The following is a 15564-nucleotide window of genomic DNA, read 5'->3' on the forward strand; positions in this document are numbered from 1 at the left end:
TCGAGCTCTCCAGATCCTGCTGACTGACAGAGATGCAGGAGACCACAGCCATCAGTCATCCTCAGCTGGGCTGCAGCCAACTGCTGCTTCCACTGCTTTGAAATAACTTTTTAAAAGCACTCCTCTCAAAACAAACCAGCCCAGCAGTAATATTGCAATGGATAAATGCATGGATAATATGTGAGATTCAGCTTTGTCAATGGACAGACAATTAGAATCCTTTGTGTGGAGTGTAATGTTTGGGTCTTCTGTTCTGCTTCACTGTTATTTTTATGCTGGAATTAAACAAGACCTGACTGGCTTTATTATTTTGTTGTCTAATCAATCTGCTGATTAGTCTGATTAATTACACAATTATCCTTCAGCATGACTAATAGTTTTGTCATCGCTGTACAACTTGCAGTAATGTTTAATTTCTTCTTAAAGAACAACAGTAAAATGATTGTACTTTAGGGAATTAGTACTTAGCCATCCTTTAAAAACTAATAAAATGGCTAATAAAACTAAGAAGCCTGGAGATGGAAAATTAATTAAAATGGTTGACAGGCTCTATCTTAACTAGGCAAAGATTTATTACCCCCATATAGCAATGAGCAACAACAACAAAAAAATAAACTGTGTGTGATTCTACAAGTATAAAATCAGATGTAGCACATCTGGATTCAATCCAGATAAAATAGAATCAAAGAGAAAATTGCTGGGATGCAGGTGCTTACAAACATACATGGCAAAGTACCAGCTTCAGAAGTTAATATTTTCTTGTAAATATACAAATAATAATTAATTACTATTAATAAATATTTTTTTAAATAATTATTGAGATCATGTCATTAGGGTTTGTTTGGGTTTGGGTTTTGTGGGTTTTGGGGTTTTTTTTTGTAATAGGCTTACACTGCACTGGTTTAATTTGCTTTGCAAATTATTTAGGAAGTCTTCTGACCATTTTCACTTTGAAAACCTTAGATTCTAAAACTGTTGCAGTACTGAACTGCCTCTCAAACAGATAATGCTGCCTCTTCAGCAGGCTCTTTGGTCTCAGATGTTGTGACTGTATTAAAGAGTTGCATTTTCAGCCATTCAAGGTATGATCAACCCTTTGCCAATGTGCATAGATATCACCTGTCTGAATCCATTCTGGTGAACAGTCCTACAGCCTTTACTGGAGGAAATTTTCCACTCTCTTCCACTTCACTGATCAAACTTTTTTTCTCTAAGCTCCTCTCCCCTGTTCCTTGTTGATTTTCTTGTTAATGTCCCCCATGACCATCTTATAACCATTTCCCCAAGGGAACACATGAGGAAGGAACAGCAAATTACCCCTTATCCTTGTTCCAAAGGTCCATAAAGCATCCAAGGCAATTAAGATCTTCTCACCAAAACGCACAGAGGCCATGTTTTTTACTTAGAGGAGCAGTCAAGTGACTGCAGTCAACACCATCCTTTCATGAAATACCCCCTGGTTGTTGGTCTAAAGTGCACCCGAGAGGGGACAGATAAACTCTCTGCTAGCCAGAGGGAGTGATATTGGTCAATCTCAGAGCAATGGAAATTTTCCTCAAGGTAAAGCCAAACCTCAGGCCAAAGTTACTGCAGTTCATGGACATCCCAACAACTATGGACCTTGTCTGAAAAAAGCTCAGGAGGTCACGATTCCTGGAGAGAGCCAGGTGCAATCCATCATTTCCAAAGCCAAGTGTCCAGGGTCATGAAGCCTACAGGAATCCAGGACAAGGACTGGAATTGCTCAGCATTCTCCAGCTTCTGCCATGGCAGAGATACAGAGCCCCATTCTGTGGCCACAGCTCAAGGGAAGTCCCTGTTGTGCACAACAGGAATTTCACAGCTGATCTCAGAAACTGGGTCATGGCTTTGCTTCTCAGTGCCTTTGCTATTTCTGTAGAATTGTTTTGCAGCTTATTGGCTCCTGATATCTTCTGTGTGACCCTCTCAACCTCTGAGACCAGGTCCTTACCAGGCCCTCAGCAGCTGGCAATGCTGCACTACCTGACTTGTGTTCTGGGTGTTCTGATTACAAGGTGAAACCTTTCTCCAATGCAGATTTCTTTGTGTGTGTCTGCCCAGGCATAAGATATCAAATTTTACTTGCTTACAAATAACCTTCATCACTAAGAAGAAAAGGGTTTCAAAATTAATTGATGGCATTGCACCAATGTTACACACACCTCTGCTTGGAAATCTTGCTCTAGGATAGATCTCTCACCACTGCTAAAAACTTCAAAACCTATCACATCTAACAGCAAACATTTCTGCTTCTCTCACTCACACTTTTCTCCATCAGGGTCTGTGACACATTGTTCTGGGGGCTGATCTGACAGGGATTTTACATGAAGAACCTGATGGCACTTGAGTATCTGTCAACTTGTCATCCTGACAGACCCATCATAAATCTGGAATCCATGGACAGGGAATATCCTAGGAGACTCAAACACAAGCACCTTGATGCTGCACCACTGAAGCACCGCACAAGAGCCATTTGGCATCAGTCAGATTCTCTAATCCATTCTCCACTGACTAATACACCAAGGAGAAAACTAAGTCAAACACATTCAGTCAAGAATGCTCTCAAGCTGTTGGCCTGAAGAATAAGTTTATTTGGATGCTTATTATTTCTGGCCTGAACAATAATTTAAGCACCTGGTATAAATTACTCATTGGTAGCCACATTAATTCCTGGGGCTTTTCTTCTACCTTAAGCTAATGCCAAGAAGAAATGGCAGAAGAATAACTCACTTGTTTCTGGGCAGTGTTCTGTGTTCTCCATTTGCCCCTTTTCCCCAGTAGCTGTTTTGACCTCCCTGGGAGCCAAAGTTGCTGCTTTCTCCAACAAAAATGGAACATGTAACCTCCAGGCTGGAGTTGTTGTTGGAAAAGTCCCATCCTGCAAGCAAAGAAACACCATGTAAATATGCAGCACAGCACAGCAATTAATTAACACTTTTAATTGCACCACAGACACAGTAGAATTTGTGTCTTTAATTTGGAAAAAGGTGCATGCAGCTCTATAAAAGCCTGCTTTAAAGTATGTTTAGAAACCAGCAAGTTAGTGACAAGGTAGCTTTGTGCTTGAGCATCAGGACCTCCTGTCCAGAAGCTCCTGTTCAGCAGGAAATATCCAGCAATTATCATGTATTCCCCAGGCATGCTGAGGCAAAGAGAATGAAAGGCTAAATTGCCTCTTGTATTTATGGCTGCCCAGGGAAGAGTTGATGTGGTCCAGAGGGGAAATGGAAGCTTTTCTCCTGTCTTACACTAATTAGCAGGGGAGTGTCTCAGTTTCCATTCTTGGAATGAAGAATGATACACTGGGGGAAAAAATGGATAGAAGACCCATTTTAAGAAATTACCTTGCCAGAGTGAGTCCAATTCCATTGTCTGAAAACCTGGGACAGAGAAACACAAGGGTGTAAATGATGAGGAATGTCTGCAGTGAATTTGGCCTACAGACCTATTCATGCCTGTTAGGGGGGGGATGATATAACAGTAACCTACCCTGAGCTGCAGAAAATAATGTCACCATGCCCAGCCCAGGCCCTGTGGTGATTATTTTTAAGAGCAGTATGACCATCAATCATGGCAGGAACTCAAGGCTTTTCAGGATCAGCATCCTAATGTGAGCAAACCTGGAGAAAGAATCTTAGTTAATGCACCACAAGGGACTCAGGAATCAACTTCAGACAGAGACAGTAATGCCCAGTAGGTCTTTTTTGTCTTCCAGCCATTGGCATGATGGGTCTAAAGAGGTGATATGCCCTGAATCAGAGTCAGGATATTAGCCTGGTTTTGCTTTTGAGCTTTGGTGTAAAGCAGAAAACAAGAAACATCCATAAGGATGAAATTCTGGCCCAGGTGAAGGAGCAGGTGATTTCTCACTAGACACCAATGAGCCCACAGCTATTTAATTTGATTCAATGTGGTTTAGAGGCATAGAAAACATTTTTCCCAAGTCACTCAGATCCTTTTGTAGATGTCCTTAGAGGGCCCAGTGAGAATCCCTCTGTCAATGTTGGAAAATCAATTAGCCACTTGCAGGAATCCCACTCAGCAAAGCTAACAGAGTTACTGGAGCTGCTCTCCTTGCATGTACAGCCCAAACCCCCAAATGCTTCTGTGGCTGCTGAAGGAGAAGCTGCTGAAAGCAAAAAGATTCTCCCTGGGAACTGGGTGCACCTAAATTGCTCACAGGCCACAGTGGCTGTTAATGGTAGATTTGTGCTGTGTTTGAGGAAAAAAATGACCTTACTTTTTCTGAGTCTACCCTCACCTCCTGCCTCTCCCAGCTGAGGTGCAAAGGCACATTTCTCCTTGGTGCCCAAGGGGGTGGCCCTGGCAGGGAAATGTCACAAGGGACACACAGTCATCCTTTCCTTTCAGCCTTATGGGAACATCATATTGATAGGGTACGATGGAGGAGAGAAAAAGCCAAAGCTTGACCAGGAGCAGCAGCTGATTTCTCTCAACTTCCTCACACAGACCCAAAATGGCCTTAATTTACCTGCTTCCACTCTGCAAGAGGCAGCTGACAAAAACCTTTGAGGCTACTTATTTTCCTCATTAATCCCAGATCAGCAGCCTCTTACATCACCTTTCAGATGTAAGTTCTTCTAAGCAATTAGTGATAAATATAAGAGTTTACAAACCCACTAATGCACTAATGGGATCTGGATCCCCTTCCACATGCTTCACTGCTCAACCCTCACAACCCCAAGTGCATGGGTGTCCTTTTTGGCCAGCAATAACACAAACAATCCAGTGCATGGCTATGGAATAGTTGCCTCTGCACATCAGAGAAAGCTTGTGTGTTTTTTTTCAGATGCTCCAGCCATAATGAGGCATTAATGATCTGCTAAATGCAGTGCAGAAGCCAAGATGCAGTACAATTATCCAAAACAACGAGCCTTGCAGCGTGTGCTCACCTGGCATTATCGACAGCGAGATCCTCCCTGGGATCTTCAGGCTCTCGTTGTCTTTACTCCTTTTCCAATAAACAAACCAGCCTGGAAGTGCACACGCCTCCAATTACTTGAACAGATCGCTCAACAGGGACCAAAGATGGGAGATTTTATCAATGAATGTGGGCAGGCAGAGCGTGCAGGCACAGGAGCAGCAGCAGCCAGGGCTCTCCCTTCCCTTTCGGTCTCCTGGCACTGCTCAGCAGGACATGAGCACAGGATGTAGCACGCTGAATTCAGGACAGAATGCCAGATGTTATCCATCAGCATCTTGGGCTCTCTTCTGACCCAGAGCAAGGCTCTGAACTCCCACTCTCCCTCCCTCGCAGAAAGCAATGAGGGACCCTGCCAAGCTCTTGATAACTTTTTGGAAAAAGAGCGTTGTTGAGAATTAAGGCTTTAAATGCCGAGTGACGAGTCCCCCGACAGGCAAAAGAGAACATGAGCTGCTGCAGCCAACTGACAGGCTTTGGGCTAGAGCAGCATGGACCAAGAGGTAAAATATACAAGGCACAGCAAACAAAACCAATTTCTATGGAGAATATTGAGAAATAACTTTAAAATGCTTTTTATGTCTTACAGGTAATGTTTTCACATCAACAGTATATTTGGGGGAAAGTGTTTTTCTTGGAACTACTCTTGAATTTTTGGTCTCATTTTCCAGAGGTGATGGGCACTTGTGGCACAAATGACTTTCCCTCATCCCCTTAGATCCTGGCATCACTGTGGTCAACAGCAGTGCTGAGAGTGCTGCCTGTCTGCCCTTAAATCTCATTTTGAGTAGGTGTACCCATAGCCTACACATTCCCTCTAACACAGCCACACAACTGAAGCTCCTGGAACGGGACCTCTACTCCCTCAGCTCCCTCTTCAATATTTAGAACAAACAGGGCCCCCAAAAGTTGCTTGTGTCCTGATACAGTGTTAAAAAGCCCCTTATCAAAATGTGAGACACCCACAAGCATCACAGAGCAGCACACACCGTCAATGCCATGCATTGCAATATTGCAATGCCAATGCCATGCAATTATATTGACAGAAACATAAAAACCATCACTTGCCTTGAAACTGGAGTGGGTTTCACTCCCAGGGCTGTGTTCAGCCTGTCCCTCTGGATATCTTCCTCAGACTGTCCAGTGGGGCCCCAGTGGAAGAGGCACCGTGTGCCAACATCCTGAAAGCCAGAGGGAGGTGTGAGATGGGGCACTGCCCGCAGTGATGCCAGGCTGCCCTGGCAGTGCAGCTTTGCACACTGTGCCGGCCAGATTTCCAACCTGAGCCTGTCCAGCATGTGCACAGCTCCTGCACCTCCCAGCTTAGCCTTTGGCATGCACAGTGGGTCCCCAGGGCACACACAAAGGTTATAAAAATGCATTTATTGTGGGTGAAATTCAGGTGGTTTGTTAGAAAACAGTCAGGTCTGTACAGGTACATAAAACACAAACATGTTTTGGGTAAACATAAGAGATAATAATGAGAGAGTATGTATTCATATAGAGAAATAGAAAATTTTATTATTAGTTAGTAATTTAATAGTTAGTTACTTATTTAATAGTTAATTAGATAATAGTTAATAATTTAACTATTAACTACAAATAAAAATCAATATTTTCTAAGAGATAGCACACACAATTTCCAGGCATAATTGTAAGAGAAATCAGTGGAGAAGTGTAGGCAAATATTTGTTCATAACAGAAACAAAGGGTGCAGAAATGCATATCCAAATTCTATTTCTTAGTTAAAATTTATTGCTCCTGACATCAATAAATAAATGTAACATATTTGGGAAGTGGAGGCAAAGCATAGCTCTGCCGTTAAATGGTTTTACCTGAGCACCAGCCACTGCATTCTCTATTAAGTTGTTGTTTGGATTTGCAATCCAGAACGTGCTGACAGCCCTGAAAAATCAAAATCAAAATGATCCTAAGCAGTTACCAAACAGGAAGGGATACATTTTCATAGCACTGCCCTGGACTTGAGCCACAACTCTCCTATTGACTTTAAAACTCCACACAACCTTTTAATGACACTCTTAAAGGAAAATAAACCATCCAGTAATGTCAGACATGGTCATTTATGGAGCCACATGCTGAACCTATTGTAAATTATATGGGAACATTAACACAAAATCCATGCTCTGTTCAATGCAGCTGAAGGAAATCCAAGGGTTGGGGTTTTTTTAAGTTAAGCAGCTTTGGAAAATGTCTGAAAATGAAACTTCTGGTCTGTTTTTTGAAACTTTAGGGGCAATGGCAGGAGCTAGGGATTCTCTATGAATTTATGAAGCTTCTACATGAAAAAACAACCCAAATATCCTTGCAAGCCACAAGTGGCCCATTAAGAAGAAGTTTAAGGAGATATAATGTTGATGTTTGTCCCAGTAAGGAGTTTTTCTTCAGAGGAAGCTCAGTAGTGGTACACACAGAAGCCAGATATAACTATAAAAACATTTTCATCTGTTGTCTTACTTCACTGGATAGCATCTTTTGCAAGTAATTAATAAAGGTCATGTATAAAAACACTGCTAGCCCTCTATCACTGAGGTGCCTCCATCAGCCCTGGAGCTGACTGGATACAGGCAGTGTGCATCACTGTGGACTGATCTTAAAACTACTCTGAGGAAGATTAAATGCATAAATAAGGGAAAATTGCAAAATACTGGATTTAAAAATACCCTCAGCTCTCAGAGAGAATATTTGATTCAGTGTCATAGAGTAAATATCAAAGATGCATAAAGATAAGTGTGTCTGACATGATATACCAACAAATCAGCATGGTTAATCTAGAAATTTTTATGACTACAACATTTCCAAAATTAAATAAGATATTCTTTAAAATGCACCATGCAAAGTAATTAATATTAACGAGATTCACGTTCTCAGAAGGTGCAGGGCCACTTCTTTCCTGTAATGATCATCTTGGGTAGAGATGGTATTTTACTATTTTAGTCTATTTAATATTAATTGACATGCTCAGGGATATTGCATTAAACCCTAATTTGACCAAAAGGGCTTAGCACAAGCCTCCTTTGATGTACAGTCTTATGAAGATAAATTCAGAAATCCTTCTTTTAAATGTAAATACTAAATCAGGCTAGTTAAAATACCAGCTATTTGTTACTAAATCTTCCAGAAACCTTAACTTTGTACTCAAATGATCCCTGTCAGCATTTATATTCCCTCTTCAGGCATACAAAATTCCTGTTGACGTCAGTTATGTCTGTGCAAGACTGCAAGATTAACTAATATTAACCTACTTGGTTATTTTTGTATACAGAGGGATACTTGAAATAAATCCATTTCGTGGAATCATATCCTGTAATTTCCCCTTGATGGGCTGCAACTCTACATAACATCTGGAGTCACAAGCACTATAGTCCCCATAGGTATAGCTCTGCTGGATTTCATTGTTTTCCTGGCAGTCACCCCTCAAACTTGTCATCTGCTGCTCTTGTTTCTGCCTCAGTGAGGTGTCCAAAAGAGAATTAAAAGTGAGGCACAGCAAATTGAGGCACACAGGTACCCAGTTCCCCCTGAGTGAGAGTTGGAAATCCACCAGGACCCTGCAGATGGGTGCAGCACCTTGGAGTGAGCCACAGGGAGGGTGACAGGGAGCTGACACTGAGCATGTCCCTCCCAGCCAGCTGAGGCTTGGAAACACAAATAGGAAATGGATTTAGACAAAAATGCAAGTGTGCCTGCCAGCCTGCTAAGATCAGTGAGCCTGGCCACTTCCACCCTCCCACATGATGGGCAGGAGGAGGCCATGGAAGACTAACTTTGGACAGAAAACTTCAGCAACAAACTTCTCATTGTTTCAAACAGCATTTCAATTGTAGAGTTTCATTCTTCTGCATTTAGCTGCAGTTTGGCTAATTGTGCTTCAAAGGGCTGCATGAAAAGCCAGACTTGTATCCAAAACCAGATTTTAGCTTCAATTGATATGACCAGTGCCAGCTTCAGGCTTGCAGGACAGCCCTGAAAAGTCACACACACAAAACTGTAGAGATCACTCTCGTGACCAGGACTAATGTGATTTAAAGAGCACCTACATTAGCACTCAGAGATAAGGGTCCATGCCATCAGAGCAAAACCCCAATAACTGATCAATTCCAGCATATCACTGATAGAAAACCCAAGCCTGGAAAGGCACCCACCTGCAGCACTGTCACAGTGCTGTCCCCAGCACCAGTGTTTCATGCTGGCACGTGAAACACTGTGGCCAGCACCAGATGATCAAGACACCTCTAAGCACTGAATTATAAATAGTCCAGCAACACAATATTGGTGACCTTTCTGCCCTGCAGCATTGGCCAGCACAGGCTGAGCAGGCTGCACACGCCTGACACGTGCCCAGCTCTGGGCACAGCCCAGCCTGCCCCCAGCTCCCCAGGAACCCAAGCTGCTGCTGGCTCGCCAAGCAGCACAAGCCTGGCACAGAGCAGCAGATGGAGAAGGGGACTGCAGACATGACCCACACACAGAGGAGCACAAACCACTCTGGCAATGTACATCTAAAATTACATGCTCTAAAACTCGGGATGGGAGGGGGGGAAACCTCCTCTCTGGTTCACTCTGCCTCAAGGGCTGGAATTTCATGATCTGATGCTGAAGCAGGTGCCTGTCTGTGTTATTTAACTGCCTTGCTCTGATACACATGCTGCTCTCTGGAACTGCAAATTATTTTAAATTCTTTTAAAGCAAGACTGCTTATTACATTTTAACTACTTTTCATTTTAATGACTACAGATCAAAGCCACGTGAGTCTTTCAAAGAATCACGTATTTAATCTTTACTATAAGATCTTCTCACTGGTTCAAGTACTCCCAGCCCTCAGGGCCATATGACCAGGGCTGGATCTCACTTGGATTATTGATTGCTCTATTGCACCCCACACATAGAGATAAACCCTTGGGTGCCTCCCTTCTGATAAAGAGCAAGGCCATAGACTGTTCTTCTAAGGACCATTATTAGCATAAAGCTTTTTTTTTATCCCAGACACATTACTTCAATCCAGAGCTCTAATACCCAAGCAGAAGAAAGCAAGCTAAACTACATCCCCACATACTGGACCAGCCTCTGTCAACCTAAGGACTCTGTACACAGAATTAGGCTCTACAGACAGAGAAAATCACATATACGAGAAGGCAATCAAAAATTGTGAGTGCTCTGAACAATATAAATCAAGTTTAGATACATGAAGAATTCTCCTGTGTTGTACAGGTTCTATATTGCATTTTCATTAATACATTCTTTCAGGGGACCCTTTCACACATGGAGCACATTTCTATTTTGTGCTTACAAAGCCTTTTCAGTCCTTACAGGACTGAGAAAAAGTCGTCAGGAAAAACACAGGAGGTCAGGGAGTGTCAGCCTGAGCACCCACCCAGTGAATGGGGAAATGCTCACAGACACCAAAATATCACTCAGGGTCCTGCAGAGCACACAGCAACTGGACAAGTTGGGACTGGAGTAGGAATCTCTCTTTTCCAGCTGGCACACGTGGCTTTGTGTGACCCTTTTTTCTAGGTTCAGAATGCCCTTGTGAGAATCTAGGTCAAAGCCAAGATTCTGAGGACTGTCCTGGCACTGAAGTGACCATTTGGGTCTGTTCTGTTCATATTTCATTCCCTTTGTCACATGTAAATAGTGGGATATATTTCATGTTACTCTGACTTAAGCCCTGTCTTTTTTATCTCACTGCAAATTAAAGGCCCATTGCTTCAGTCAGCTCCATTTAAACTTCACTGCTTTAATTTTAAATGAAAGTTCTCATTATCACAAACTGTCCAGAATTACCATGGCAAAGATTTCCCTGTATCTGATCACTCTGTATCTGATCTGATAATATTAATTAGGCTGTGCTGAGAACCTGGCATTTATTTCAAACAGCTGCACTACCAGAGGAGCAGTCCTAACTCAAATAAAGGCCAAGTCAGGACATTTCTTGGGAAAAATATGCCTTATTTCAATATTCTGATTTCTCTTTGTGTCACAGATGGCTCTTGCTATTTAGCCCTGGCTATGCAAAGAACTGAACTTGTTACTAATGAAATATTTGTCCTACCAGAAGGCCATGAGTTCCAGCCAGAGAAGCAGTGGTGATAACCAGGTTGTTGAGGTGCATTGGATGTTCATCTCCTCCTCTCTCATCCACATCCTCAGCCAGGTGAAAATGCACAGGGTAACTGCCCAGGATTTTTTGCCCCACTTTTTTTCAGTTCCACTCCTGACACGTGAACAGAGCTAAAATTCCTTAGGATCTGTTGAGACAAATGCAGATCCAGGTAAGGCATTACAGTAGAAAAACACACACAAAAAGAAAAACAGGTTTGGGCTTTTTTCCTCTCTCATTAGGCAATACTTTTGCAGAGTGAAACATGGTCCCAGGGGGAAGTGTGAGCTCCCTGTTTCCACCCAGAGCAGCTCAGGACCTGAAGAGCCATGTGCCAGCAGCTGCACACCTACGGGCAGGGGCTGCCAAGGAGCAGCTGCCAGGCAGCATGTGCAGAGTTTAGCAATAGCAGTGACAGACACGGTGCTCCTGCCAACTGCAGAGAGGGGGAGCGTTTGCCACCAGGCTCCATTTCCTGGCAGCTTCTACTGTCGAGTGATTTTAGCCCAGACCTGCACAGCTCCTCAGTTTCCACCACCTGGTGCAGGAGCAACTTTACACAAAGCCCCTGCAAACAGCAGGACTGCACCCAGGACACGTGAGACAACTGAGAGGCAAAGCACAGCAGGGTGAGAGCCAGCACTCCTCTGAGCCAGGGAGGCAGCAGGTTTGCTCTGCAGGAACCACAATTCCTTCAGTGACATCTCAAGAGCTGGCTTTGCATGGGCCCTGCTGACAGCAGTGCTGCCACAGAACCCCCTCCAAGGGAATCCCCTAGGAGGGCATGTTTTTGCAGACATAGTGAGGAAAATGTCTCATTGCAAGTTAGTTTTGCAAGACAGGCCAACAAATTTCCCCCTTTTTCATAGACAAATATACTTTTTCCCACACATACAATGGTAATTTGATGATTTATATCAATGGTAATTTGATGATTTATATCACTTATTTACAAACCGGGGAAGGAATTCTCTGAAACTACCTACAAGCAAATGTATTGAAAATTACTCACTTTAATGTGCCCTCTGAATGGATCAAAAGAGAAAAACTGGTGTTGATATTGTCCATAACAGAAGTCTTCCTTTTCTCCTTGAATAAGTATATTTCTGGTCAGAAAACCAACCTCTGCCGTCATATCAACACCATCTATGACTTCTCCAATGTGAAGACAAAGTGGGCTGCCTGTGGAAACCAGAAAATTTATTATTCAGGATGAACACAACATCTTTATTACTGAATTGTTCTGGGCAAGTGCACACCCTTCCTTTAGGCAATCACCAAGTCTGGGGACATGCCAGTTATCAGTGTCTGATCCCAGAGGCTGCTACAAAGGACTGCTGCCTCTAGTGAAACTTTCAACCCCCAAAATAAAGTTAGGGCCTTCAGCTCTCATATGTGCTCTTGTGTTTATGGGGCAAAAACTACTTTAAAAGACAAGTAAATGGAGAATGTAAAAGACAAGACAAAATACATTTAATAAATAAATATTTAATACCATCAATTTACACTTGACCTTTTTTTCCTTGGGCAAGGAAGGAGATTAAACTCTTCAGCCTGATGCATAAAATATTCTGTGCTGGCAGTAATGATGCCAGGTCACCAGGTAACCCACTTGTAACCTCATCCACCAGATGAAGAATTATTCCTTTGGACACTTCCACTTTTAATCCACTATGAGGCACACCTGAAAAATGAAGCAATCAATTATTTTTACAGCTGCACGTGCAGAATCCTGCAATTAGATGAAGAGCATGCTGATTTAATTTTGATCTAGATAACCCTTTGCATGATAGAAGTGCTCTAGCCATTAAAATGTTAGTGCCATCTCTTTGTAGAAAGCTAAAACATTACTTTGAGAGAGTACTTCTGTTAGCTTGGTCAACATCCATGTGAGCCAAAGACTGTGATATGATTGTCATTGCACTGTTCAGATTCACAGCAGCCACACAGGAAAACCACAGCAAAGCAAGAGAAGGCGAGCAATTCTCAGGGAAGACTGAACCTTTTATCCATCCACTGAAAGCAGAAACAGTAAAACAGGTGCTGTCCTGTGTGAGGAAATCTCTTTGGGCAATGAGATTCCCAAACAGTCCCTGTTGTTCCGTTCCTGTGATACTCCTGCTTATCTTCTGCTCTGGAAAGCTGATCCTCTCTGAGAATGCCCACCACCAGCGCCCAGGATGCCTGAAGGAGACAGGGAAGGAGCAAACCGGTGACATTCCGAGCCCTCCACCGCGCAGAGAACTTGGGCAGGAGGGAGCGTGCAGCATGGCCCAGCGCCTCTCCCTCTGGCACGGGTGGCCCGGTGCATATTCATCCCCCGGGGTACCCACTGCATCCCCCCGGGGTACCCACTGCATCCCGCGGGTACCACGGCATCCTCCCGGGTACCCTCCACATCCCGGGTACCCACTACATCCCCCTCGGGTACCCACCGCATCCTCCCGGGTACCCACGGCATCCCCCTCGGGTACCCACCGCATCCTCCCGGGTACCCACGGCATCCTCCCGGGTACCCTCCACATCCCGGGTACCCACGGCATCCCCCTCGGGTACCCACGGCATCCTCCCGGGTACCCTCCACATCCCGCCGGGCACCCTCCGCCCCCCGCCCGGCCGAGCCCCGCTCCGCCCCGGGTCGGGCCGAGCCCCCGGCGTTGCGGAGCTGTCCATGGTGGCTCCGCTCCCGCCCCCGCCTCACCTGTAGCGCCGGCGGACGGCGCCGCTGCTGTCCAGGCGGTCCCGCAGCAGCAGCCGCGTCTCCGGTGTGGAGGCTGCGGGCGGCCGAGTGCCCCAGGGCGGCCGCCACCACCCTGCCGGGGGCTGCGGGGCCAGGAGAGCGCTGAGCCCGGCCGCGGGTGGCTGTGGAAGCGCCCCCGCCAGCAGCCGTACCGTGCCGAGCCGAGCCGAGCCGTGCCGAGCCGTACCGTGCCGAGCCGAGCCGAGCCGAGCCGTGCCGCCGTCCAGGAGGCTCAGGCTGAGCCGCGGCTGCCCCAGCGCCTCTCGGCGGAGTCGGGGCCGTGGCGGAGCCGGCCGGGATGCACAGTCCTGTCCGGGAGGGCCCGGGAGCGGCATTGCCGGCCGTGCGGCTCCGGGATGCCGCCGGGATTCGCGCACACCAACTTCTGCCCGCAGCCCTCCGTGGCCGCCCCCTCGGCGGCTGGCCCGTGCAGGGAGCTGGTGGCCCCTGAGCCGCAGGGGCAGCGCTCCGGGCCGATGCGCCGCTCCCGCCGTCGCGGATGAGGATGCAGCGGGCTGCATGCAGGGTGATGGGCGGCCCGTGGGGGCGGTCGGCGAGCACCTGGGTGGCGAAGGGAGCGGAGGGGCTGGGGCCGGGAGGTGCCGGCAGGCGCGGCCGGGACATCCCCGCAGCACCGGGCCCGGGGCCCCGCTTACCTCCGCGGCGGATGACAAGGGAGGGAAGGCGGCGGAGCCCTCGAGGCGCACGGCCGGCCACGGGCCGGTCCGGCAGGTGTCGGAGCGGCGTCGCCACGGGGCGAGGCGCGGGGCGGCATCCGGGCAGGGCCCTGCAAGAAACGGGCGGCGGCAGCGGCGGCGGGGTCGGGCGGGGCGCGGGGCGCGGAGGGCGCGGTACCGACCTGATGCTGCTGCCGAGCGCTGCTCCGCGACGCGTCCCGCGGCGGCACCGGCACCGAGAGCGTCCCCGGGTCCGGGTAGAAGGGCAGGAGGAGCCGCGGCTCCCAGGGGCTGCCCGCGGTCGGCGCATCCCGGGCGGTCCCGCAGCCGCTACCTGCAGCCCGGGGCCGCCCCCGGCCGCAACACGTGCGCCGCGACTTTGCACGGAGCCGCCAAAAGGCACATTTTGCTTTGGATGTGTTTTGCTTTCGTTGTTTTGGGTTTTCTTTTCTCCTTTTTCCCCTTCACTAAACGTCGCGACGGCGAAAGCAGAGCCCCGTCCCCTCTCGGCGCAGCCCGGAGGCGGCGAGCAGCGCGCAGCAGCGCGGACAGAGGGAGCCGGAGCGGCGCGGACGCAGCGGCCGCTCGACGAGCGGTCCCAAACTTCTCTGCACGCACTTACCTGTCCCGACAGCGCCCACCGTGGACTCTGCCCGCAGCCTCTCGGAGCTGCCGCGCCGGGCGGGGCAGGCAGGGCAGGGGCCGGCAGGCGCAGGCAGCTCCCGCTCCGCCGCTCCGGCTGCCTCCCCTCCGCCTCCCTTTTTATATCCATCTCCCAACCGCTGGCGGTGCCCGCACTGTTTACAGCGGCTCAGCCGCTGGCTCCTCCCAGCCGGGGACGTTCCCTCCAGCCTGGACGTATATCTACGAGCGGAGCCTGATGCCCCGCTGCCTGCACGGAAAGGTTTCCCCAGCTCCGGGGGCAGCGGGCTCCTTGCCGGGCTCCCCCCGGGTCTGTGCAGAGCCCGGTGGGGCTCGAGAGCCCCGTGCAGAGGATGCGGCTGGGTGCCAGCTGTCTCTGCAAGGGCAGAGCGCTGAGGAGCCCCAGTCCCGATGTCCTAAA

The 15564-nt window shown here is 47.5% G+C and overlaps 1 protein-coding gene across 1 annotated transcript in view; it reads right to left on the reverse strand.

The window, feature by feature from the left end:
• CEMIP (cell migration inducing hyaluronidase 1) overlaps positions 1-15219 on the reverse strand; it is a 101262-nt gene extending 86043 nt beyond the window's left edge. The window contains exon 1 of the mRNA XM_036389677.1: positions 15124-15219. The gene's annotated coding sequence lies outside the window, so the exon portion shown is untranslated. The remainder of the gene's footprint in view (positions 1-15123) is intronic.
• Between the last annotated feature and the right edge of the window lie 345 nt (positions 15220-15564).

Source organism: Molothrus ater, chromosome 13 (assembly GCF_012460135.2).
Source record: "Molothrus ater isolate BHLD 08-10-18 breed brown headed cowbird chromosome 13, BPBGC_Mater_1.1, whole genome shotgun sequence".
NCBI classification, from domain to species: Eukaryota; Metazoa; Chordata; class Aves; order Passeriformes; family Icteridae; genus Molothrus; species Molothrus ater.